Below are 25238 nucleotides of genomic sequence, written 5' to 3' on the forward strand. Positions count from 1 at the left end.
CCTTTTCGTACTTTGCCCCTCAGTCAGAAATACTAGGCTTACAATATTGCTGTTTTTCCTTGCTGGTTAGCACAGACACCACAGAGCCAGAAAGTTATCATGGTTGTTAGCAGTAATCAGTCAAGTCAAGGGAGATAGTTTTCAGTCAAAGGGCCCTGACAATAAGACAGGGGCAGCCTTAATGTCATTCCAAGTGCTTGGAAACAGTCATGTGTCAGTCATCTGCTTGGGCAGTCAAAGTCAAGATCCTCTGTTTGTAAGGGGCAGCCCATCACCTGCCCTATTGTTGGCCATTTTCTCTTGGAATGAGAGAAAGGAAGGCTTTAAGGGAAAGTGGGTGGCACAGCTGTTAGTGCTGTTACAGTTGGGGCAAAAATGGTGAATTGTCCAGAGCCAGTGAGTCGGCAGCGCACAGGGCATGTAGGGTTAGTGGTGTGGAGTGTTGGAGCAGATGAGAATGAGTGAGGGGAGATGTTGCATATGATAGAGTGGTGGAGCTTGAGCCTTGGAGGGATTGGTGCAGTAACAGAGATAGACTGAGTGTGAGGCAGTACAGAAAAGACAGTACGTACCCTGGTGGAGCAGTAAAGGTCATCAACATTCTTTCCACGCTGTTGGCCATTCCTCCAGCTGGCTGAGACCACATCGGGTGGCAACTTTGGACCAGGCTAGCATGCTCTGGTATCATGGCCTCCTCTATACCACCCTCCTCAAAGTGGGGTGCCAATTTCCCTTTATTTGCCATATCCAGGGCAAATGTCATGAAATACCATGAAAGGCAGTTTTGGTGAGACATTGCTGATCAACTGCTTTTTAAAGATGGCACTAGTGCCAGGGATGACAATCCATTCCACTATATCCTGCGATGTTGAATTCCTCTGAGTACAGGGACAGGTACAACCAGGCTAGCATTTGGATAAGAGCATTGCCACAAAGTAGATAGTTAACAAGACGAGTTTGGGAAAGCTTCCTAGCAGAGAGAAATCCTTTGTGAAACTCAATAAAATTGATACTTAGCCAAAAAAAGTGAGAATCACCCGGTTGTTCATGATTGACAGTTTCCCTCCATTTTGCTTTTACCCAGTTTGCCCTTCAGCATTTGACCCAAAATTTCCTTTGCTTTCAGAATCAGTTTTACCAAATCTTTACAACTACTTCTGTCAAGATGTCCCTATATACCTTTTACATTTTCATTCAGTGGTCTCTCAATCTCTGCAGCCATTTTTGTTTCAATTACACCTTTAGACTGAAGACCATCATGTTCCACACCAGCACAATCTGGATGTAGAGATTTGCACCTTGCCTACCATAATCCCAATGGCCATACATTCTCATTCTTAACAGGCCCCGTGGAAAGTTGAAACGGAAACCTGGGGACAGGAAGCTGACAAAGAAAAAAGAATTTTCACTTGTGTTTCTACATAAAGAATAACTACAAAAGACTGCCTGTCAAAAGGGTCACGGTTCCCATACCCATTGAAAGGATAAAAGGTAGGGAAGGAAGTGACAAAGGAATGGGTTGGGATAGAATTAACACCGTGCTTAAGAATGGAGTGCCCATAATTCCTTGTAAAGATGGCTGAACTCTATTGCTACCTTTTCATTGTACTTGGTTTGAATAAAATGATAAGAGGCAGCTAAATTATTCAAAGCAATCATAATATTCAATGTTTCTGTTACTGTTAAAAAATAATCAAACCTAAAAGGTAGAAAATAAAGAAAATCCTACAGTAGCTGGAGGAGAGAGGAGTAATTTGAATTTGTAATAGTGGGGGATGAGAAAATAATCTGTGTTTCAATGTTGTGAGTTCTCTGAACAGACATATGCTAAATCTGTTATAATGAAAGAAACTGACGATGTCAATTACACAACTTTGAAGTGGTTGGAGGCGATGTTTTAGCACATTTTTGAAATTATTGCATAAAGACTCCCATCAACAGAACTCATAAATATGAAAAGGAAAGTGAGATTACATTATAAATTTGAACAATACGAATGTCCTTGCAAGGGAGCAAAGCCAGATTCGCAACAACATTCATCAAAGCACGCGTAATTCAAAAATTTACATAGTGATTTTGGTTACAGCAGCTCACACATGTCGAATCTGTTTTAATGGGGGGGAATGATCAGAGGAAAGTGACCTCCTGCCTGGTTTGTACCTGCTCACAACATGCAGAGGAAAAGGAGGAGACAAATCAACTCCTTGATTTGTTCCACTGGTCAATTAAATCTTGACTGATTGACGCTTCAATTCTGTTTGTCTACCTTAGCTCCATATCCCTCAATACCCATATCCCTCAATTTCCCATCCATCTCAGTCTTACTTCTCCAAATGTGCCCTAAAATCCAGTCTAATTGTGGAGAAAGGGTCTCAGCTTTCTGCATTGTTTTGAATGAGAAAATTATTCTTCAATTCATTTCTGAATGGTCTGACTCTAACTCTAAGATTGTGCCTCCAATTAGATAAAATGGTTTCTCCACATCCGAGCAAACCTTTTGACAATCTCAACAATTTAATCAGGTCATCTCTCAATTTCCAATATTCAAGAGACTGCAAGCCAAGTTTATGCTCTCACTCTGTCTAAAATCTCCTAATTTTTAATTGAATTACCAATAACTATTTGTAAAGTGTAGTGACAGTTCCAAGACAGGCACACAGAGCAGTTAATTTATGCGCAGCAAGGTGGTATCAGACTTGGTCTGTGCGTTGTCTCATGTTGAGTAGAGCGCTTGTGGGCCTGAAATCTAAGGAACTGACACTGTAACCACATCGCTTAGCTTCAACAGCAGACATTACAGATCCATTCAACAGACTCACTTGTTGCTCAACAAAGAACACAACTGCAAGAGAGACCCAAACAAGCACTGGTTAGAGGATGAGACAGTATCTTGTTGGTGGTCTATTTTTGACTTATTCTTGCCTAGGTTGAGTTTCTGGAAATACTCTGCTGTGTCATAGAGTCATAGAGTCATGCAGGACAGAAATAGGACCTTCGGCCCAAACTGGTCCATGCTGACCAAAACAGCCATCCACACTAATCCCATTTCCCTGCATTTGGCCCATATCCTTCTAATACTTTCCTAACCATGTACTCATCCAAATGCCTTTTAAATGTTGCTGAAGTACCTATCTCAACTACTTCCGCTGGCAGTTCATTCCATATGCGTACCATCCTCTGTGTGAAAAAGTTGCCCCTCGGGTTCCCATTTATTCTTTCCCTTGAGTTCCCATTTATTCTTACCCCCTTACCTTAAACTGATGCGTTCACCCTATCTATGCCTCTTATGATCTTATATATGTCTATAAGATTCTCCCCTCAGCCTCCTATGCTCGAAAGAAAAAAGTCCTAGCATGTCCTACCTCTACCTATAACTCAGTCCCTTGAGCATCAATTTTGCCTGCACTCTTTCCAGTTTAATAACATTCTTCCTATAGCAAGGTAATCAAAACTGTTGTGCTTCTGTACTTTTTAAGAGTTTGTGCTTAAACTCAGGGAGGACATAGGAGTTGCTGTCCAAGGTATGGGGACTATGGTTAGTGTCTTTTGGTTTGTAAAGTGACTGCAGGATGGAGCAGAGGCTATAGAGAGGGGAAGATCTACAAAGAGAGAGAGAAGGGGGAGGGCTTTGTGCAAATTGCTCACCCACAGACTATTTATCTGGAGAACTTCTCTGACATACACCTCACCCAAGTAACGCCATATATGATTCAAGCTCATTAAGGAGGCAATCACTGATTGAGAATCTGACCAGGAGCTTCAATCAGGACAAGGATGCAATTAGCAGAGTCTGTAATGCTCAAGGGAGGGGCTTATGTGGCACAGTGTAGTGTCCCTATGTCTGAGCCAGGAGGCCCATGTTCACATCCCACCCGCTCCAGAGGTGTGCTTTTTCATTTCCTAACAGTTAGATTAGAAAATATCTATAATGTCAGCCTGAACTTTTATACCTCACATGCAGAGGTTCCATTGACATCTCCACTCAGTTCCCCCACCATGGGGCCACATGCTGGCATGAGAGATATGTTAATTATTAATTTTTATATTTTCAGAAGGACTTAGAGAACTCCTCCATTTTGAGCTGTTCTTGTGGTTCCTTTCACCCATTGGAACTGCTAACCCTCAGTGCTTAGGACTTGCTGATTGAGCCTTATGTCTAGGGAATCCTGTTTCTTACCTTCAATAGGTTTGTGTTTGCTGAAGGTTTTAGTTGCAGTGACAAGTGACCAGCCAACACCAGTGGGATTGGGAGTATTGTTTGGTCCTGACAGTAGACACATTTCACAGCTAGTAAAAGTCTGCTTTGAAAGAGGACCAGTGCAACAGAGAGAAGGTTCAAGAGAGCGAGAGAGAGCATCAGACTGGTGGGGAATAAGCAAAGCAGAGGATTGATGATTGTGTGTGGGGAAAGTGAACAGAATGGAGAGAGACCAAAAGGAAAAAAAAGACAAAAAGTGATTATCAGAGGATCTGGAGAGTATCAAAGGAATGGGAGAAGGTGAGTTCAAGACCATGTGCAGCACAAACAAGAGAGAATAACACTCAAACACAGCCAAAAAATGCATCGCAAAAAACACAGAGGAAAGTGAAAAGAATCCACTGGGAGATGAGTCAACTTTCAAGGACAATATACCAGAATTTTTTAATCTCTTAAACATGGATAAGTTAGTGGGAGACTGACAGCTGATCTATCACACAGACAAACTGCACAGAGAACAGACGCTTCGCTGGAGGACTGTGCTGTGTAATTTAATATTCTAATAGAATTCAAACACTCTTTAAACTAACAGGACTAACAACTCCATCATGTAACGCAAGAGAGATTATGAGACACAGTACCTACAATGCAGAATCAGATCATATCATAAAACAGCCGTGCTGCTTAAACAATTAGAGAGCACGTCGCTTGTTAGCTCATTATCCAAGCATTTTGTTTGCATCTTTCTATTGTGTCACTTTTCTTGCCTGCTTTTAATTCCCTCGCAACAAGAGACAGGTGCAAGCAAGTTACTTTCTCAGCATTGCTCAGTGCCTGAGTTAGAAGGTCACAGGTTCAAATCCCATTGCAGAGACTTCAGCACTCAATACAGTTGATGCTCTCCTATTGTGGCATTAAGGGAGTGCTGCACTGTCAGAGATGTTGCCTTTGAAAAACATATTAAACCAAGACCCGTCAGCCTTCTCAGGTGGGGATCTCATGACCCTATTTGAAGAATATCCTTGGCAATATTTATATAATATAAATTAAAACTAATATGGATATCTCAATCAACACCTTTTTTTAAAAAAATGAATGCAAAATACCTATTGTGAAATACAATATATTGTAGTGATTGGAATGAGGTCAGCTAGGTGGACCTGTTAGAATATGAGTTCCCTGATTGGAGTTGTTAACATGGTCCAATCAGGGAGCCTTGGCTGACAGATAAACCAGGAATATCAGAGGTTCTGCTTGTTGTAGGAGCCACCTCTGATCTAACTGGATCAATGTCATGTACTATGTACATGTAAATAAAGAGTGACTTGATGATGGGATACCGGCCCTTGTGAAGTTAGTTCATATATGATGTGAGAAATATTTTTTCACATGAGTGGTTTGGGTCTGGAATGTACAGCTTGAAAGTGTGTTAGAGGTAGAGTCATTTGAGGCATTCAAAAGGGAATGGATGATTGTTTCTATTCAGACAATGTGTTCGGATATGGGAAAATGCAGGCACTAAGTAAATATGCTTTTTGGACAGTCAGTGCAGACACAATGGGGCAAATATCCACCTTCTGCACTGTGACACTGTGATTCTGTGTGACTACAGATACCAGAAATAAAAATATAAAACGTTGTTAACATTCAGCAAATCTTTTGTCAATTATGGAGTAAGGAACAGAGTTAACAGTTCAGGTTGTTGACTTGTCACTATAGCCATGAAAAAGATTTCATAGTCTTGCATTTGCATACAGTCTGGTTTTTCATCTTGTCATGTGTGGATCTTGCTGCCTTGTTTCCAGTATTACAACAGTGACTACGTTTTGAAAATACTTCATTCTAAAATGCATTATAGTCTGTTTGAAAGCTGCTATATAAATGAAAGAGATTCATTCTTTCTTTCCTCCCTGATCTTGTTTCTCCTGCAGATTTTCTCTCCTCCTTCCCTGGACATCACCCAACTAACCATTCCTCAATTTTAAACCTGTACTGTGATTGGAGGTAGCTCAGCTTTAGGCACAGCCCAGCAACACAAACAGTCACAAGCTTTTAAATAAGAAGGTGAAGAGGCATCGAGCATTAAATTCCCATCTTTACTGTCTAGACAGTAATCTAGCAGAGCAATTGATTACCTGTTGTTAAATTTGTTTGGTTTCCATTCAATTGATTTCACTGCTCATAGGAGAGGAGGATTTCTGTGAAGGTGGGGCCACCAATACCGATTTCCACAGCTCCATGGAAGTTTCAGAGGGTAGGCTTGTATTTGTTTTTAAATCTACTTGTTCAGAGATGTTATTGCATATATCTGGAGCAAAGTGGGATTTACACCCAGGTCTCCTGACTCAGAGGTAGAGACACTACTACAAGACCACAAAAGCCCTTTTAAAAAGGCAGCACCTCCAACAATGCAGCGCACCCTCAGGACTGCAGCAGGTTGCCTATCTTGGTGTGGTATGCAAGACATAAAGTGGATCTTGAACCCAGAATCTTATGAGGTGGAGGCAAGAGTGCTGTTAACACTGGTTGCTGACACCGAGAGAAGGCTTGTATTCCCTTGAATGTAAAGATTATATTTAAGATATTGTAATTGAGATGTTCAAGACAATCAAAGGATTTGGTTAATTACATTGAAATAAACTTTTTTTCTGGTTGGGGTGGGGGTGGAGGTACTAGCAAAACGTGACATAGCCTTAAAATTAGAGCTACACTGTTTAGGAATTATGTCAGAAAGAGTCGTGGAAATCTGAAACCCCCTTCCCAAAATGCTGTTCATAGTGGGGAAGTCTCAATAGAAAATTTCAAAACCATGCAAAGATGTTCAGCATTCTGGAACTAAGCTGAGTAAATGGAGTTTAGGTACATATTAGCCATGATTTCAATTGTCTAGAGGGTCTGAATGGCTCCTTCTGACCTTGTATTTCAGTTGAAATGCCCAAATTGGAATCAAAGTTATCATCAGCTAATCTGTGCTCAATCTGGTCTGCTTCCTTAAGTTGGGAACATAGCATCAGGTGGCACCCCCTCGGGTCTGTTCCAACACTCAATGAGATATCAACCAATAACTGCCACATAATTGTCTTTGTTTGCCACCCCCTAATACCTTTTAGTTAACAAAAATCATTCCACTTCAATGTTGAAACTAAAATTGAATCAGCATTAATTGAGTTTGTGGAAGAGAGTCCAAACACTGGGGAAATGAACAGAGATGAGAGGTAAGAGGGGACTTTAGTTCAAAAGTTGAAGATGTGCAATTAGTTGGGTGGAGCTAGGAAACAGCACAGAGCAGAAGATTGTATTAGGAGTTGTTTGTAGGCCAACAAACAACAGTGGTAATATAAATCACAGTAGAAATCAGGAAGTTATAAGTGCATGTAACATGGGTAATACAGCAATCATTGGAGATATGGGTTACTATAATTACTACAATACGGGTTCGGATAATTAGCATTAATGTTGTAGAGTACAATTTCTTGGAATTTAAGCAGGATGATTTTCTGAGTAAAATGTTGAGGATTAAACTAGAGATCAGGCTATTTTAGATTGAATACTGTGCAATGATAAAGGACTGATTAGTAGTCCTGCTGTGAAGAAGCTTTTAGAAAAAAGTCACCATAATATGATAGAATTTTATATTAAGTTTGAAAATCATGTAGTTCAATCAGAAACTAGGATCTTAAATATTAATAGAGGAAACGATGATACTATTGGAGTGAATTGGAGAACTACACTAAAAGGTATGACAATAGAAGGCAATGGCTAACATTTAAAGATTTATTGCATAGTTTTCAGCAAAATACATTCTTTTAGCAAAAAAAAATCAACAGAACTGTTTCATGGCTAATAAAAGAAATCAATGTTTGTGTTAGTCAAAGGAAAAGTTGCTTCAGATAATGATAAGCTTCACAATTGAGATAATTTTAAAATCGAACAAAGGTGGTCCAAGAAAAATATCGAGAAGGAAATTGAATATGAGAGTCAACTGGAAACATATAAATGGACAGTAAAAGTTTCAATAGGTAGAAAAAATGGAAAAACAAGCGTGGATTCATGAGAAGCAGATTTTATAATGGTAAATAAGAAAATAAACATATACTACTTTTTGAGTTAGCATTTCTGGGTTCTGAGGAACCTGAAACATTAACTCTGATTTCTTTCCACAGATGTTGCCAGACCTGTTGAACTTCCTGTTTTTGTTTCTTATTTCCAGCATCTGCTGTTCTTTTGGTTTTGAAGTACTTTCTGTCTTCACAGAGGAAAACACTAAAAGAATCCTAGAAATAAGGAGAATCTAGGGACTTGTTTAAACAAGGTATTGCAAGATATTACTATTCGTTAAAAAAGGGTAATACAGAATTTTTTATTGGGACTTAAATGGCCTTAATTATCTATATCCCAGAGTGTTGAAAGCATTGGTTACAGAATCAGTAGTCGTGTTGGTAGCAATCTTTCAACATTTTATACATGTTCACATGGCCCCAGTAGCTTGAAAGGTGATAAATGTAACCGCGCTAGTTAAGGAAGGAGAGAAGAGAGAAACTGGGAACACCAGACCTTTGAACCTAACAACAGCTGGGGGGAAAATACTTTAACAAAGAGTGGAATGCTTAGAGAATAATGGTCAGATTGGATAGAGTCAGTGAAAGGGAAAGCATGTTTAACAAACAGGTTGAGATTTACATATGAGCATATGCATAGGAGAACCAGTAGACTATAAGACAACCCACTGGAATCTCTTCTAAACTGCCTCCAGCGCTTAATTAAGGAAAGCAGACTGCACACAGTATTTAAGATTTGGTCTTACCAATGTCCTGTATTATTGAAGCATTACATCTTTACTTTTATGTTTAGTTTCTCTCATAATAAAGGACAGTATCCCATTAACCTTCTTCATTTTGTGATGCATGTGCATTCTAACTTTTTGTGACTCATGCATGAGAACAATTAAATTCCTCTATTCCTTGGAATTCTGTCGTTGTTCTTCATTTAATTAATACTGTGATTTTCCTTGCCAAAGCGAACAACTCCACATTTTCTTGCATTTTACTTCCATCTGTCAGATTTTTGCCAACTTACTGAATCTTTCCACATCTGTCTACAAACTCTTTATGTCTTCTTCACAACATACCTTCCTAACTATTTTTCTATCATCTGCAAATTTAGCTACCACCCTTTGCTCTCCTCATTTATGATGTCAGCATTGATCATCATTGATTTAATTTGTAAAAGGTTGAGGCTCCAGTACAGACCTCTGAGGGACTCCACTCTTTACATCCAACCAATCAAGGACCCATTTATGTAAACTTTCTGGGGGATTAAGCTGGCCAGTGAACTTTCCAAATATGTTCATATGTTAGCCCCTCACCATGATATTTTATTTTCCACAATAACCTTTGATGTGACAATTTACCAAGCATCTCTTGGAAATCCAAATGCAGTACATCTTCAGGATCTCCTTTATCCACAACACGTTTTACTCCTTCAAAGAATGCCAATAAATGGGTTAAACATGGTTATTTAAAATCAAAGTCATGGCAACTCTTTCCTGATAACATTTTCTAGGTGCACAGCTATACTCTTTAACGATCAGTACTAGCCTGTCAAACTAACAGGGCCAAAATTTCCTTTTTTCTGCTTCCCTCCCTTCTTGAATACAGGGGGTATCCTTGCTGTTTTCCAGACTGATAGGACCTTTCCTGACTCTAGGGAAACTTGGAAAATTAATACCAACACATCTCACATATCAGTCACAAACTCTTCTAAGACCCTAGAATGAAGTCCACTTGGACCCAGAGATTTGTCAGCCCACAGTTCCATCAATTTGCTTAGTACTGCTTCCATCATGATTGTAACTTCACTAAGTTTCTCTCTCCCTTCCACTATAGATATTACTGCAGGTAGACAATCCTTTCACCGAAACCCTCAGGACCAGCTATCTTGCAGGTTTTGGAATTTTTCCGATAAAGGATCAAATGGCATCTTCATAGTAAAATAAATAAAAATTACCAAACAGCAGACCCATCTGTGATTACGATGAGCACTGAGGCAGAATTAATGCCTGCCAGTGCTGGGCTACACCACTATGTCACATCTGAATGACATGGGTCGAGTGGGTATTGGAGTTGCATTAACTGTTTGCACACCAAGCAACCTTGTTAATGAGAAAAATACTCTAGGAACAGACTTCAGATTTCAGAGCTTTTCAGATTTTGCAATTTTAGATAAAGGATTTTCTACCTGTATAATGATTTTTGCTTCTTCTCTAAGACTGGAACAAAATATTTGTTCATTTCATCCGCCATTTGCTTTTTGTCTACTATTAATTCCCCAGTCTAACTTTCTAGGGGACTGACATTCACATTATATACTCTTTACCTTTTTAAATGCCTGTAGAAATTCTTGTTATCAATTTTTTAAAAATTCCTAGCTACATTCCTAGCATGCGTTAATTTCTTCACCTTGATTAGCCTTCTAGTTGTTCTCCACCATTATTTATATTCTGACCAATTATCTGACCAACTATTCATCCTTGTGGAGTTGCATGTTTTCTCCTTGAGTTTGACTTCTTCCCTAAATTACTCAGTCAACCATAGATGATGCATTTCCTTTAGAATTTTCTCATAGTAGTGGGATACATTTTCTGCATATTCTGAAATATCACTTTAAGCGTCTGTCCCTGTGTCTCTTTTGAACTATCCCCTAGCAGAGATTCCAGTCCACAACAGCTAGGTCAACCTTCATGCGCATATAGTTGCCCTTATTTAGATTTAATATACTAGTCTGTGACCCAATCTTCTTCCTTTCAAACTAAATGTGAAGTTCAATCATATTGTGGTCATTGCTACTTCGCAGAGCCTTTATTCTGAGGTAATTAATTAATCCTGCCACATTACACATTGCCAAGTCTAATGTGACCTGCTTTCTGTTTGGTTCTAGAATGTGCTGCTCTAAGAAAATATTTCAAAGCATTTGAGATTTCTCATCAGGTGACTTCTGACAATTGGATTTTACCAATTTATATGTAGATTAAAGTCACCCATGAGGGTATGAGAAGATATGTTTGATGGTGGGATCGTGCTGTAGATGGCAGAAATGGCAGATGATAATTCCTTGAATGCAGAGACTGGTGGGTAGAAAGTGAGGACAAGATGAGCTCTATTGCTCTTGGAGAGAAGGGAAGGGATGATGGTGGAAGTGTGAGAGATGGGTCAGGTATGATTGAGGGCCCTTTTAACCCTCAATCCTTGTTTGAGGAAAAAGGAGTTCATGACTGAGCAACCTGCTGTCAGGTAACATCATTAGAATAGATGCATTGGAGAAACTGGGAAGGTGGAATGGAATCCTTGCAGGAAGCAGGATATGAGGAAGTCTTTTTTGAGCTATCTGTAAACCTTCTTGGGTTCGTAACGGATATTAGTGGACAGCCTGTCCACAGAAATCGGAAAGTGAAGTCAAGAAGGGGAGGGGCAGAGTTAAAAATGAACCTGGTGAAGGTGAGGTAAAAAATGGAATATGAAGCAAAACTGATTTATTTTCCCAATTCCGATTGAGCACAGGAAGCAGCATTGTGGGTGGGGGCATAAATAGGATTGGAATTGCAATTCATATTCTCACACTGACAGTGCAGCATTCCTGCAGTACTGACCATCCAACAGTGCAGCACTCCTTCAGTATTGACCTCCTCCAGTTTAGCATTCCCGCAATACTAACCCTCTGGCAGTGCAGCATTCACACTCCAACAGTGCAGTGCTCCTTCAGCACTCACATCTGACAATGCAGGACTCCCTCAACACTGTCCTTCTGACAATACAGCACTCCATCAGTACTAATCCTCTGACAGTATAGCATTTCTTAAGTATTGCACTTTGAATATCAGCCTGGAAAGTATGCTGAAACCTCTGGACTGAGACTTGAATACATACTTGCTGACTCAGAGAAGAGAGTTCCACCAGATTTGGGTGCAGGAATAACTTGCGATCCAACCTCAACTCTTTCCACCCTCTCTGGCAATCTGTTTCATGCGAGCTGCAAACAAATTGAGGCTGACAGTCAATGCTATCTCTTTTAGATGATGCATTCGCTGCTGGTACATCACAGCCTGCAGTCGCTCTTATAACGAAACTGTCACCTACTGCACACCATGCCATTGTAGGGAGTTTGTTTCTGATTAACTGTGAAGACCCTTGTAGGCAGGAACCTATTAAGTAATATCTTCAGGCTCCTGTATAGTGTGGAAAGATTTTATTGAAATAAAATATAGAAACATTTTGTCACTTGTGCTGCTGCCCGTATTAATAATTACGCACCTCATGAGAATGAGTTATAATATGCTTTTAACATCAGCTTCAAGTAAGGTTCATAGAATAACAAGCAGATTTCATCACTTATTACTCTGTCAGCTGCTTTTTCTTATCTTGTCATTTTGCTGTTGATAGAATTCCTTTAAAGTTTAGTGTTTCTTCTCATTCTTGATCCCCCATCTCCCTCTTGTCTCATCTTTCTCCCTTTTTCCCATTATCTACCAGGCCTCAAATTTTCCCCTAGATTTTTACTTCTTCTAGCCTGCCACTTCTATTTTTATTGCCATCTCCTCTCTGCTGTCTTCAAACTCATCTCATCCAAATTGACCTCCTGGAACCACTGACGCTTCTTTCTGTTGTAGATTGATTCTGCCACTTGGTTTTTTTTTTAGATTACCTACAGTGTGGAAACAGGCCCTTCAGCCCAACCAGTCCACACCGACCCTCCGAAGAGTAACCCATCCAGACCCATCTCCCTCTGACTAATGCATCTAATACTATGGGCAATTTAGCATGGCCAATTCACCTAACCTGCACATCTTTGGATTGTGGGAGGAAACTGTAGCACCTGGAGGAAACCCAAGCAGACATGGGGAGAATGTGCAAACTCCCCACAGACAGTCACCCAAGGCTGTAATCGAACCTGGGACCCTGGTGCTGTGAGGCTGAAGTGCCGCCCATTTCTTTCTTCAGATGTCAACCATTGCTAAGTGAGTAACTCAGTAGCTCTTGTCTCTAATTCAGAAGGTTCTGTGCTCAAAGTATACCAGTGATTTGAGTGCATAATATAGCCTCACACATTAGTGAGATGCTGAGGAACTGCTGTGCTGTCAAGAGGTAAAACCTTGCAGCTGAGATGCTAAAATGGAAAAGGTCATATTATATTACGATCGTATTGTTGGTTGTGGGATTCGTTTTCTCAAATTGGCTGCTTTTGTCACGTTATAACAGTGACAGTATTTCCAAGTGTTTCATTGTCTGTGATGTGCTTAGAAAGCCTAAGATTGTGAAGGGTGTTAGAGAACTGCAATGGTTGAAGAGATTGAAGAAGGCAGCTTACCACCACCTTCGCCAGGGCAGTTAGGGATGGGCAATAAATCTGGGCCCACTGGCAACACTCAATAATTGAGTAAGAAAAAAAACAAGTCTTTCATCCAATCTAACCCTATACGGTAGTTAGTTAGCTCAGTTGATTGGATGGTTGGTTTGCAATGCAGAGTAATGCCAAATGGGTTCAACTGGCTGAGGTTACCATGAAGAACTCTCCTTCTCGACCTCTTTCTTTGTTTGAGATGTGGTGACCATCAGGTTAAACCACCACCAGTTACCTCTCTCTTTTAGAGACAGCAGCCCTATGCTCTGGGAGGACAATGGCTACTTTACCTATTCCCTTATTCCTTATAGCCATTGACATCACCCAATCCTCAAGTGGGATTATAACAGTATGAATAAAGAATCGGTTGGCTCATAGGAAGAGAGAGTTGGCTTAAATGAGTCATTTACGGGTTGCACAAATGTGACAAGTGGTGTGCTACAGTGATCATTATTGAGGCCTCAGTTATTTACAATTTCTACCAATTAATTGGATGAAGGGACCAAATGTATGTTTGCTGAATTTGCTGATGATACAAAGATAGATCCAAAATCAGTTGTTAAGAGGACACTAAAGTGATTGCAAAAGAATATAGATAGGTTAAGTGAGTAGGCAACTATGTTCCCTCTAACCTTTCCTGCCACTGCACGTAGCTCCAAGATTCATGCACTGCCATGATTTCTGGAGCCAAAGTTGATGCATTCACATGTCGATACATATGTATGGACCCTCTGAGTGAGGGAACTTGGGTGGGCAAACATTTGGTAGATGGAATGTGAGGAAGTATGAATTTGTCCACTTCAGCAGGAAGAATAGCAAAGCACTATTTTATTTAAAAATGAAAGAGATTGTAGAATGCTGAGGTACCTCGGAACTTGGGTGTCCTGGTACTTGAATCTCAGAAAGGTAGTATGGAGGTAAGCAAATACTTTGGAAGACAAATGGAATGTTCTTTAATGCAAGGGGCATGAAATAAACAAGTAGATACGTTTTACAACAATTGTGTAGAATGTTGATGAGATCACATCTAGAGGACTGTGTACAGATTTGGTCTCCTTATTTAAGAAGGATGTAAATATGTTAGAAGTTCAGAGAAGGCTCCCTTGACTAATACTTGGGGTGAGAAGGTAGAAAGTGAGAAGCCTCATTCCTGATGAAGGGCTTATGCTCGAAATGTCAATTCTCCTGCTCCTCAGATGCTGCCTGACATGCTGTACTTTTCCAGCACCGCACTCTCGAGTCTGATACTTGGAGTGGGACAATATCATAGAAAAAAATTAGGTGACCTTGTATTCATTGAAGATTAGAAGGATGAGAGGTGATCTTATTGAAACATATGAGATCCTGAGGGAACTCGATAGTAAGGGTGCCAAAAGGATATCTCCCCTTATGGGAGAGACTAGAAATAGGAGACATACTTTACAACAAAGGGTTCTGTATTTAAGATGGAGATTGGAGCTACATTCCCTCTATTATTCACTGCCAGGCATGGACCTCTGTGGTCAGTGTGTATGCACACCAATTTAGGTGCATGGACCCTCCAAATGGTTGAACGATCATGCATTTTGAAGGGAACATTGATTAGGAAGAATTTTTTTCCCTGAGGTTTATGAGTCTTTTGGAACTCTCTTCCCCAGAGAGTACGGAGGTGGGTTCAGCGAAAACGTTTAAGGCAGAGCTAGATAAATTTATGGCTAACAAGGAAGTCAAAAATTATCCGAGTAGGTGGGAATGTGAAGTTGAGGCCTCAACCATATCAGCTGTGATTTTATTAAAGGCGGAGCAGATTAGAGGGGCTGAAAAGTACACTACAGCTCTTAATTTGTATGTCGCTGATATTTTGTACCCATTCCAGATCAACCTCTCACAGACTTTCCCCAAATGATTCTTGTGTTTCAATCCCTGCTCACTTTGTAAGTGTTCCATCTCAGGGGTGATATTCACAGGTCACGGGTGCAGCTTAGAAATAGACTTTTTTTGATGTGAAGCCAGTAATTCCTAGTGATGAATGGCCTTTGTGTTGTGCTGATAATGACAGTTTATATTGGCTGTCATTGCCACTGCACGTTTATGAATCCCTGCAGACTGATACTTCAGAAATCTGAGCTGGATTTTGTCTTTAACTGTTCCATATCAAACATGAGAAAAGTTTATTTACAACTTTATGTCTCCAATTCTAAACTTTTGTCACAGTTGTTGAGAAGATTTACAAACAGACTGGTCCGTTAAATGAGTCCATTACAATCAGGGCTTTTAACCAATGATATTGTCTGAGCTTCCTGCTGAGGTGAAAGGTCAAATACATCAGTGTAGCAGTCACTCAGTACTATCTGTTCGCCAGACAGTGCCGTGCATTTGGTATCTTTCAAGCAATGACGAGCCCAGAACTTTGAACAATAGTGCAGCTATTGGAGAAGCATCTTGTAGAGATTCAACATTATTTATTTGTGTTTAGCTTCAACATTTCTATGTGTAGAGACTGAAAATTGTGTTGCTGGAAAAGCGCAACAGGTCAGGCAGCATCCAAGGAACAGGAGAATCGACGTTTCGGGCCTAAGCCCTTCTTCAGGAATGCCCGAAACGTCGATTCTCCTGCTCCTTGGATACTGCCTGACCTGCTATGCTTTTCCAGCAACACATTTTTCAGCTCTGATCTCCAGCATCTGCAGTCCTTACTTTCTCCTATGTGTAGAAACTGTTTACTTCTGTAGCAGCTTTTTCTACTGGTCCGACTTTATAGATGGGATACGGCACAGATTTACCAGAATAATAGCCGGGTTTGCAGATTACATGATGAAGAGTGGCTAATTACATGCACTTAGATACTGAATGCAATTCTGATCATCATATTACAAAAAAAAACACATTGGCGACGATTGGGGAAGTTTTGCAAAATGATGCAGGAAATGTGTCGTTTATACTTCAGGAAAGGATTGACAGGCAGTGTCTGTTGACACTTGAAAAGGCAGGGCCAGTGGTAACTTAATAAGAGTCTAACATTATGAAGCATTTTGATCGAGTGGATGCAGAGAAAATGTTTCCACTTGTGGGAAAGAGCATAAGAAGAAACCATTATTATAAGGTATTCATGAAGGAAAGAGAATCCAATAGAAACTTCTTCACCCAACAAGTGTTAAGAATGTGGAACTTGTTGTCATGGGTACTGGTTAAAGTGAATAATATAGATGTGCCAAATCTTGTCTTTTTTGGTTAGGTCCCAGTTGTGTCAAGTTTTGTTCACTGGTTTTTCACCACAAGGACAGCAGGTTTTCTCACCTATCTTTTCAAACTCACCTCATTAATTACCTACCCTGACCCAATACTGCATCTTTTGTCTGATTCTGGTGCCATCTTAGCACCTGCCAGTCCTGGAAAACACACCACTCGCTGATTATCTGCAGAAAAACAGGTACCCCTTGCACATGTGTTATCTTTGAAAGCCTGTTGTGATTCTGGACAAGCACTGCCAGGTTAGAGTTGCCCTGTGTGGTTCCTGACATTTGCCTGGATCTGGCAGACAAGGGAAAGTTGACGCTCTGCTTCAGGCAGAAACTTGGAGGTCCTGATACACAGGGTGATACCAACCGGAGACTCACTCCTCCACAGGGCCAGCAGTGAAGGCCATGATACCAGACTATGCCAACCTGGTCCAAGCTTGCCACCTGGGTCAGTGCTATCTCAGCCATCTGGAGTAATGCACAGCACTGTAGGAAGAAGGTCACCGGCCTTCTCCACTCCACCTGTGTTACCACCATCTTCTCTTCAATATCTCATAGTCACTCATCTATGTGCCCACCTCCCATCAAGACTCATGCTCTGCCACTATTGCCTCAACATCTTCCCCACTTGCTGTCATCCACTCTAATCCCTGACACCACTGACCCACCATGCCCTCAGTGCTGCCTACTCACTCACCCACTCAAAGCACCTCTCCACCCTACACCAAAGGTTACCGCTGTCACACATGCTTTCACCTCTCATTATACCTGCATCTTTCTCATTCCAAGAAGAGTCAAGTTGGGTGGTGCTCTACCCATTATTCAGCCCCTCACCCGAAGTGGATTCCAACTCTTACTACCTGAACTAGGTCCAAAGACTGACCTTGACTTATTGTGCCAGTCTCTCCTGAGCAAAGACTATTCTCCTTTGACTTGATTTGGACTTGCAGACAACTATGACAAGTTTCCAGCAGGATAGCAGTAACATGAGTCCAGTGTCTGATTGAAAGGCAAAGCACAAAAAGGCAAATCAAGGCAATGCAGGGATTGGATGTTCTGAGTAACCTGGTGGGCTCAGAGTGTGTGAGTGCTATGTCAGAATGTGAAGAGTCCAGAGACACAGTCTGAGTCAGTCCATGAGCTGGGTGCATTCCCTGAATGCACAGTGTCCTTGTTGCAGCATTACAATGAAAGTGCAGCCTGATGTGCAGAAACAACCTGTCAGTGGATTGGAGATGTGCCAGGAAGGTTCTTGGATGTCAATGTCCACGGATGTGGGGTGTGTGTGGCTGGTGACCTTCAAGTGTGCCCTGAGATGTTGGTACCTGATTTCCAACAAGAGGAAAGCTGAACACACCAGGGCACCTTCCCTAGTTTCCTTGTCACATTTTCCCAATGTACTGTATAGCATGTTTGGCAAGTTTGGTAGGATGGAGACTGAATATTAATGAAGCAAATTGTGCCATCAAGAAGGTGTTTAACAAGCATTAATTTCTATGAGTTAGCATCTTGTTGCAGTTTCACAAGAAACTCACCACGTTATATGTGAAGAACATAAAAGATGGAGCAAGAGAGTCTTGGTGTAAAAATGGGCCTCACTGCACTTAGTGGCCAATTCTGCCATGCGTCTCACTGGAGCCAATGTTACTAAGATGCACATAAGATTCCACATGATGTATTTAAGGGGCAACTACACAAGTGTGTGTTTGTGTGTGTGTGTACGCACACCTGTGTTTGTCTAAAATTAATATGAGGAATATGCAAGAAGGCAAATGAAGTTGAGTGACAGACCAACCATTATCTCACAGAATGTTGGCTTAAAGTGATGAATAGTCGCATTCCAAATCAGAGATTCTGAGACCGAAATGTAACATTCTTCCTAATTCTCAGCAAAGCCATCTGCCTGAGATAATCTGACCTGAGGCAGAGCAGAGAAGTGAGCTATGAGTCCTGAGGCACATTCATCTCTCAGGAGTAGCACCATTCTAGAGAAACACTTTACTTAGGTTGAAGCAAGGTGGGAGATTATTATCCTGGGATAACCCATGGAAAAACCAGTCCTGAGACTACTCTTAACAAGGTTGTGGGAAACAGACTTACTGAGACTGAATGAGTGAGTTAATCTATGTGTGTAGAGTTAGGGGTGGGGGAGGGGAATGATCTATGAACACCCTTCCCTTCCCCCAATGTCCCACCTCAGGAAGGAATTGACATATTATTTCCATTGGTCTAGACTGCTGCAGCCCATTAAGCAATAATTACGGAAAGTCATGACATTCTGACAAGTCGGAATATCAGAGAGAAGCAAAAATCAAATTAAAAGACCCTTCGCCAGGCAGGAAACAGGAGCCTGCATAAGGCGGTTGATCAAACCTAGTGTCCAGTTGCCGACTCTAATTGCTCAGTCACGCTTTACACCGTGACAAGGCTTCTGAAAACTCTGAGCCACAGGTTGCCCTCCCACTCATGGGTCTTTACAGATTGGCCAAAGCCCACAGAGACTGCAGACTGTGGGTTAGGAGCTTCTAGATCTGTGTTTAGCCTTTCTCTTTGCCCCAGCCACAGTTAGATGTTTGATCCTACTTAGCTCCACTCAGTGTGTGGGAGAGGGGCAATGGGAGCCCAGTGGATTAGTTTCATTATTTTTTTATTTTGCAAGGGAGATTGGTGGCGAGACATAAGTGCTTTATCGGAATGGATCTAGTTCTTTATCTAATTCTGCCAGCTGTCTCTGGTCAATGTTATTTGTACAGATTTCAAAGAACAAAAAATGTACATTGGAAGAATAAGATGCCATGATTCTTCCCAGCTGAGTCAGGCATCTTGGGAGGAAATTTCAGATTTTTCTGACCTTCAGCTGTTTCAGGTCTCAGAACGGAGACTGAGCTGTAGGCCACCTCAGTTGATTACAATGTGGAATTTGATGTGGAGTGGTCGAGAGGAATAACACTGATGTTTCTGAAGAAACTTTAGAGAATAATATACATGTGTGAAAGAGAATTGATGAGACAGATAACGATAACAAAATGAGAGGAATTCGGGTGATAGGAATAATGTGAACATAAATATTGTATGGAATAGTTGGACTGAAAATCCATTTCAGGAATAGAAGAAAGAGCAAAGAAAATTTACAGCCCAGGAACAGGCCCTTTGGCCCCCCAAGCCTGAGCCGATCCAAATCCACTGTCTAAATCTATCGCCCAATTCCTAAGCATCTGTATCCCTCTGCACCCCACCTACCCATGCATTTGTCCAGATGCACCTTAAATTAATCTACATCCTGTCTCTACTACCTCTGCTGGCAACACGTTCCAGGCACCTACCACCTCTGTGTAAAGTACTTGCCGCATATATCCCCCTTAAACCTTTTACCTCTCACCTTGAACGTGTGACCTCTCGTTATTGAATCCCTCACCCTGGGAAAAAGCTATCTCTGTCTACCCTGTCTATACCCTTCATGATTCTGTAGACCTCCATCAGGTCATCTAATGTAAGGGGTGTGGTCAGAGGAGACAAAGAGAAGCTGTTCCCAATGATGGAAGGGTCAAGAAACAAAGGACATTGATTGCAGGTGATTGTGTCATTTGTCAATGTCGAGGCAGCAAGTGGTTAGGATCTGAAAAACACTTTTGGAGAGTATGGTGAACGCAGCTCACCATATGGTATCATCATAGAAGCTCACTGGCACCTTCTCAAGGCCAACTAAGGCCTCACAAATGGATAATCAGTTGAATAGAAAGAAACATTAAGGGGAATATAAGGGGTGGATTGAGTTACTCTTGTAGAGAGAGTATGGAGACCGTAGGTACTCATAATATGATCCCATGTAATTACTAGGGGGGGACTTGCAGCCAAACCAGGCATAAAATCACTGCAAGACTTGCTGGTCTGAGGCTGGTGAATTCTTCACCAGGTCTCATTGGGTGTTTGGATACAATGTAACTTCCATGGGATCTTGAGAAATTCCAGCTGTCTCTCAGATCCCCGGATAGATGCCAAGAGCTGGAGCAAGAGTATGTTAGGGTACGTCCAGAAGTCAGAATTGGTATTTTACTATCAGGATGGTATGTTAAGGGGACTCTTTATGGAACTGCTATTCCTTATAATGTACACAGAGACTGCTAATCTCTATGCTCCCATTTAAGAAACCCTCTTTAGGATTTTGAGGAGTCAGTGTGACTAGGTGGAACTATTACTAGATAATCTCTGCCATTTTAACCAAGATTGTATGACCCTCCGTTCATGACAGGATTCATGCACAGGTTTACAGTTCATCTGGCATTTTTAGGTGGTCCAATGAAGCAGCTGTGGTCGAAGCTCCAATTTTCAATTCCCGGCTACCTTTTATCAGATGTCCAGAGAATTGCAGCCCCTGCACGTTATAGAGAATAGCAGCTCCTAAGTACACTACAGAGGATAGCAGTCCCTGTGCATATTATAGAGAATAAGCTTTAGAAATTATACCAATTAGTACTTCTTGTGTACATTGTCTAGTATACCCAGTTCCTATGTATATTATAGAGAATAGTGACGCCTGTGTATATTATAGAGAATGGCGTCTCCTGTGTTTATTATGGAGTATAGCAGCCCCTGCATATATTATAGAGAATTGCTACTACTGTTGCTGTGACACTCCCTGGAGGGGATTCACTAATTTGTTAATTTCAGATGGAATGTCTCAAATGAGTGAGGAGGAGTGAACTGGCTGCTCTTGCTTACTCACCTGTGCCCTTGATTGTTTGCAACAAAAATGACTTTTTCTTGTAGGTACCTTTTTTCTAGACTCAAATGAAGTTATAATTTAAAAGGAGCTGATTTGACCAGGCTTTCTTGAATTAACGAAAATAATTTGTTTATTAATTGCTAAATGCAAGAAAAATTACTAATGGAACACCATACACACAAATTAGAAGAGATGAGCCCAAAAAGAGTATATTTTTTTTAGAAATTGACTAATTGTTCTTTTGAACAATTGTTCATGAAGAGTAAATAGTTGCATGTTGTGACCTTCGCACCAGTAGTGTTGACATTGGTAGCCAAACATTTGATTTTGAGATTCTTGGCTCAATAAGTTGATTTTACTTTTAATTCACTCAAAGGACTTTGTCATAGCTGGGTGCCCAGCATTCACTTGCCTGACCCCAGTTGCCCTTCAGAAGATGGTGGCAAGCTGCCTTCTAGAACTGCTGCAGTCCATGTGCTGTAGGTTGATCCACAATGCCCTTAGGGAGAGAATTCCAGGATTTTGACCCAGAGACACTGAAGGAATGGCGATATATTTCTAAGTTAGGATGGTGAGTGGTTTGGAGGGGAACTTGAAGGTGGTAGTGTTCCCATGTATCTGCTGACCGTGTGTTTCTAAATGGAAGTGGCTCTGTGCTTACAAGCTGCTGTCTAAGAATCATACGATGGAGAGAAGCAGTATTGATGAAGCATCTGAAAATGGTCGGGACACTAGGACGCCAGAACACTAACCTGAGAAATTCTTGCGGAGGTGTGTTGGAGATGAGATGACTGAACAACCACAACCATCTTCCAATGTGCCAGATAGGACTCCAATCAAAGATATGATTGCATTCTGATTCCAGTTTTGCTTGGCCTTCTTGATGTTACATTCAGTCAAATGTGGTCTTAATGTGAGGAGCTGTCACTGTCACCTCTCCTCTGGAATTCAGCTTTTTTGCCCATGTTTGAACCAGGACTGTAATGAGGTCAGGAGCTGAGTGGCCCTGAAGGAAGCCAAACTGAACATCACTGAGCAGGTGCTGCTTGATAGCACTGGTGATGACATCTTCCATCACTTTACTGATGATCGAGAGTAGACTGATGGGGTGGTAACTGCTGGGTCGGATTCATCATTTTTTTTGGTTACAGGACATACCTGGGCAATTTTCCTCATTGTTAAGTAGATGTAGTGTTGTAGCTGTATTGGAATAGTGGGCTAGAGGAGTGGCAAATTCTGGAAAACAAGTCTTCAGGATTATTGCTGGAAGTTTGTCAGGTCCAAAGCCCACTTGCAGCACCCAGAGCCTCCAACCGTTTCTTGATATCATGTGGAGTGAATTGAATTGGCTGAAGACTGGAATCTGTGATGTTGCGAACCACTGGAGGAGGCCGAGATGGACGATTGAAGGTTGCTGTGAATGCTTCAGTTTTATCTTTTGCACTGATGTACTGGGCTCTTCTATCATTGAGGATGGGGATATTTGTAGACTCTCCTTCTACAGTGGGTTGGTTACTTGTCCACAGCATTCACGACTGGATGTGGCAGAACTGCAAAGTTGAGGTCTCATCCATTGTGGGATTGCTTAGCTCTGTCTATTGCTTGCTGCTTATGCATGCAAGTAGTCCCGTTTGGTAGCTTCACCAAGTTGACACTTCATTTGAGGTATATCTGATGGAATGACCTCCAGCACTCTCCATCAAAACCTTTTGTCCTGATTTCTTTCCTGGCTGAAAGGCAATACTGAGAATGAAAGAGTCTTTTCCCTTTGCTTTACTGCAATGTAGGGATGTTTAAATGGCTATTCTCAGATCTGTGACCTTTATAGCACACTACTCCACACAATGAATATAAGGCCACTGACACATGCAGACCAGGCTTGAAGCTCACTTTTAACCTCTATGCTGTGTATTCTTGAAAGGGAGAAAATGCAATTTTGTCTCTCTCCAAGATGGCTGTCTTCTTTTAACCATCATGTTCACAAACTGAGATGCTCCCAATAGTTTACAACTTCGGTTTGTAGTGCATTTTCTCCCTTTGAAGCTTCTTTAGCACCTTGTGAAATTCCAGAATCTCTCTTCCTCTCTCCAGTCAGCCATTGAATTTACTGACGCAGTCAATGTTTGGCTGTGTCTTTATTTCTGAAAAAAAAAACACTTTTGCAATTAAAGTTCAATGGAGTTAGAGTGATCTGGGTTATGATCCATGCCATGGCAGTATTGTAAAGAATAGAAACCCCAGTACATATTGTAAAAAATAGCATTCCCAGTGTAAATTAAGAGCAGAGTAGCCCTTTGTATACATCTGAGAATCGCAGATCTGGTGCATATTGTAGAAAACATAATATAACACATCTGTGCATAATATAGAGAATAGCAGCTCCTGTGTACGTTACAGAGAATAGCAACCCCTGTACATTTTGTAGCGGATAACAACCCTTGTGAGTATTTTGGGAAAAACTGTTGCTATGTAAATTGATAGAGAATTACAGATCCCATAGAAAGTGAATATGAGGAGAATACCAGCTCCTGTATTTGTTATAGAGACTAGCAATCCATAGATACTAGGAGTCCCTGTATTTGTTATAGAGACCAACAGTCTCAGTGTCTACTATACAGCACAGCAGTCTCACTGTATAAGAGGATTGTCTCTTGTGATGCAGTGGTAGTGTCCCTACTTCTGAACTGAGTCCTGGATTCAAGTACCACAAAGGCATATAATAACATCACTTAACAGATTATTTAGAAAATATCTACACATTAGTCAAAATATACAGTGCTTTAACGTTCTTATGGTGCAGTGGTAGTGTCCCTATATATGAGCCAGGAGGTTGAAGTCCCACCTACTCCAGAGATGAGCAACAGCATCTCTGAATAGGGTGACTAGAAAATATTTATATTATGATGCTGTGCAGTTTTGAGCATTTGACCAATGCATAGGTATTCTCAACCTGGAGTCCAGTGGTTAATCTAATAGCTAAGAATGAGAAAGATCAATCAGTGTCTATGGACATAACCTCTTTCACATGTTAGTTTTGTTCAACTGATAGTGCACTGAGTCCGAACGACGTCGTTCAAGCCCTAAACCAGAACTTGAGGTTGTGGGAGGAAACGTCAGTGTAGTGTCAGCTCCAAGGTCATTGCTTTATTATAATCCTAGATGAAACATGCCAAGACAATTCAGAGGGGCAGTTTTAAAACATAATGTGACCTAGAGCTATTGAAGGATCTATTTGTACAGGTGACAAAACTTATTTGGTGAATGTTTCTGCTCAGACAATACCAGAAGTTGAACAAGCAATTTGACCAATCAGAGGTCAGGAAATGTGGTGATGAGGCAGAGCTGACTGATATCAACTCGTGTTATGTGTTTGGCTGATGTTGCCAGGGACCAGGATGTTGATGAGAAACAGGAGCGAGAAATTAGAGGGAACAGTGAGGGAACAAGAGAAGGAGCCATTGCTGTTGATTTCAGGCTACGATCAGATGAGAGCAAAACCGTATAACAGCGATCCCATCCAGCTGGAAGTTAAAAGAGAAGTGTTGAGGGAAAATTATGGTGTCAGAAAGGTCAAAGATCCAGAGTCAGGCAGTGCTTAGAGGGAGGTGGTGGCAGAATGGCACTGTTACGAGACCCGATAATCCAGAACCCAAGGCTTATGGTAGGGAATAATAGTTTGCATTCCACATGGTGAAATTTGAATTCA

General features: G+C 41.1%; 1 long non-coding RNA gene across 2 annotated transcripts in view; it reads right to left on the bottom strand.

Annotated features, from left to right (window-relative positions):
* Positions 1-21706: 21706 nt before the first annotated feature.
* The window catches only part of LOC140463381 (uncharacterized), a 127634-nt gene continuing 124102 nt past the window's right edge, over positions 21707-25238 (bottom strand). For both annotated transcript variants that reach the window (XR_011954667.1, XR_011954666.1), the window contains one exon: positions 21707-23673. This is a non-coding gene — a long non-coding RNA (uncharacterized lncRNA). The remainder of the gene's footprint in view (positions 23674-25238) is intronic.

The sequence above is a fragment of the Chiloscyllium punctatum genome, chromosome 38 (genome assembly GCF_047496795.1).
Source record: "Chiloscyllium punctatum isolate Juve2018m chromosome 38, sChiPun1.3, whole genome shotgun sequence".
NCBI lineage: Eukaryota > Metazoa > Chordata > Chondrichthyes > Orectolobiformes > Hemiscylliidae > Chiloscyllium > Chiloscyllium punctatum.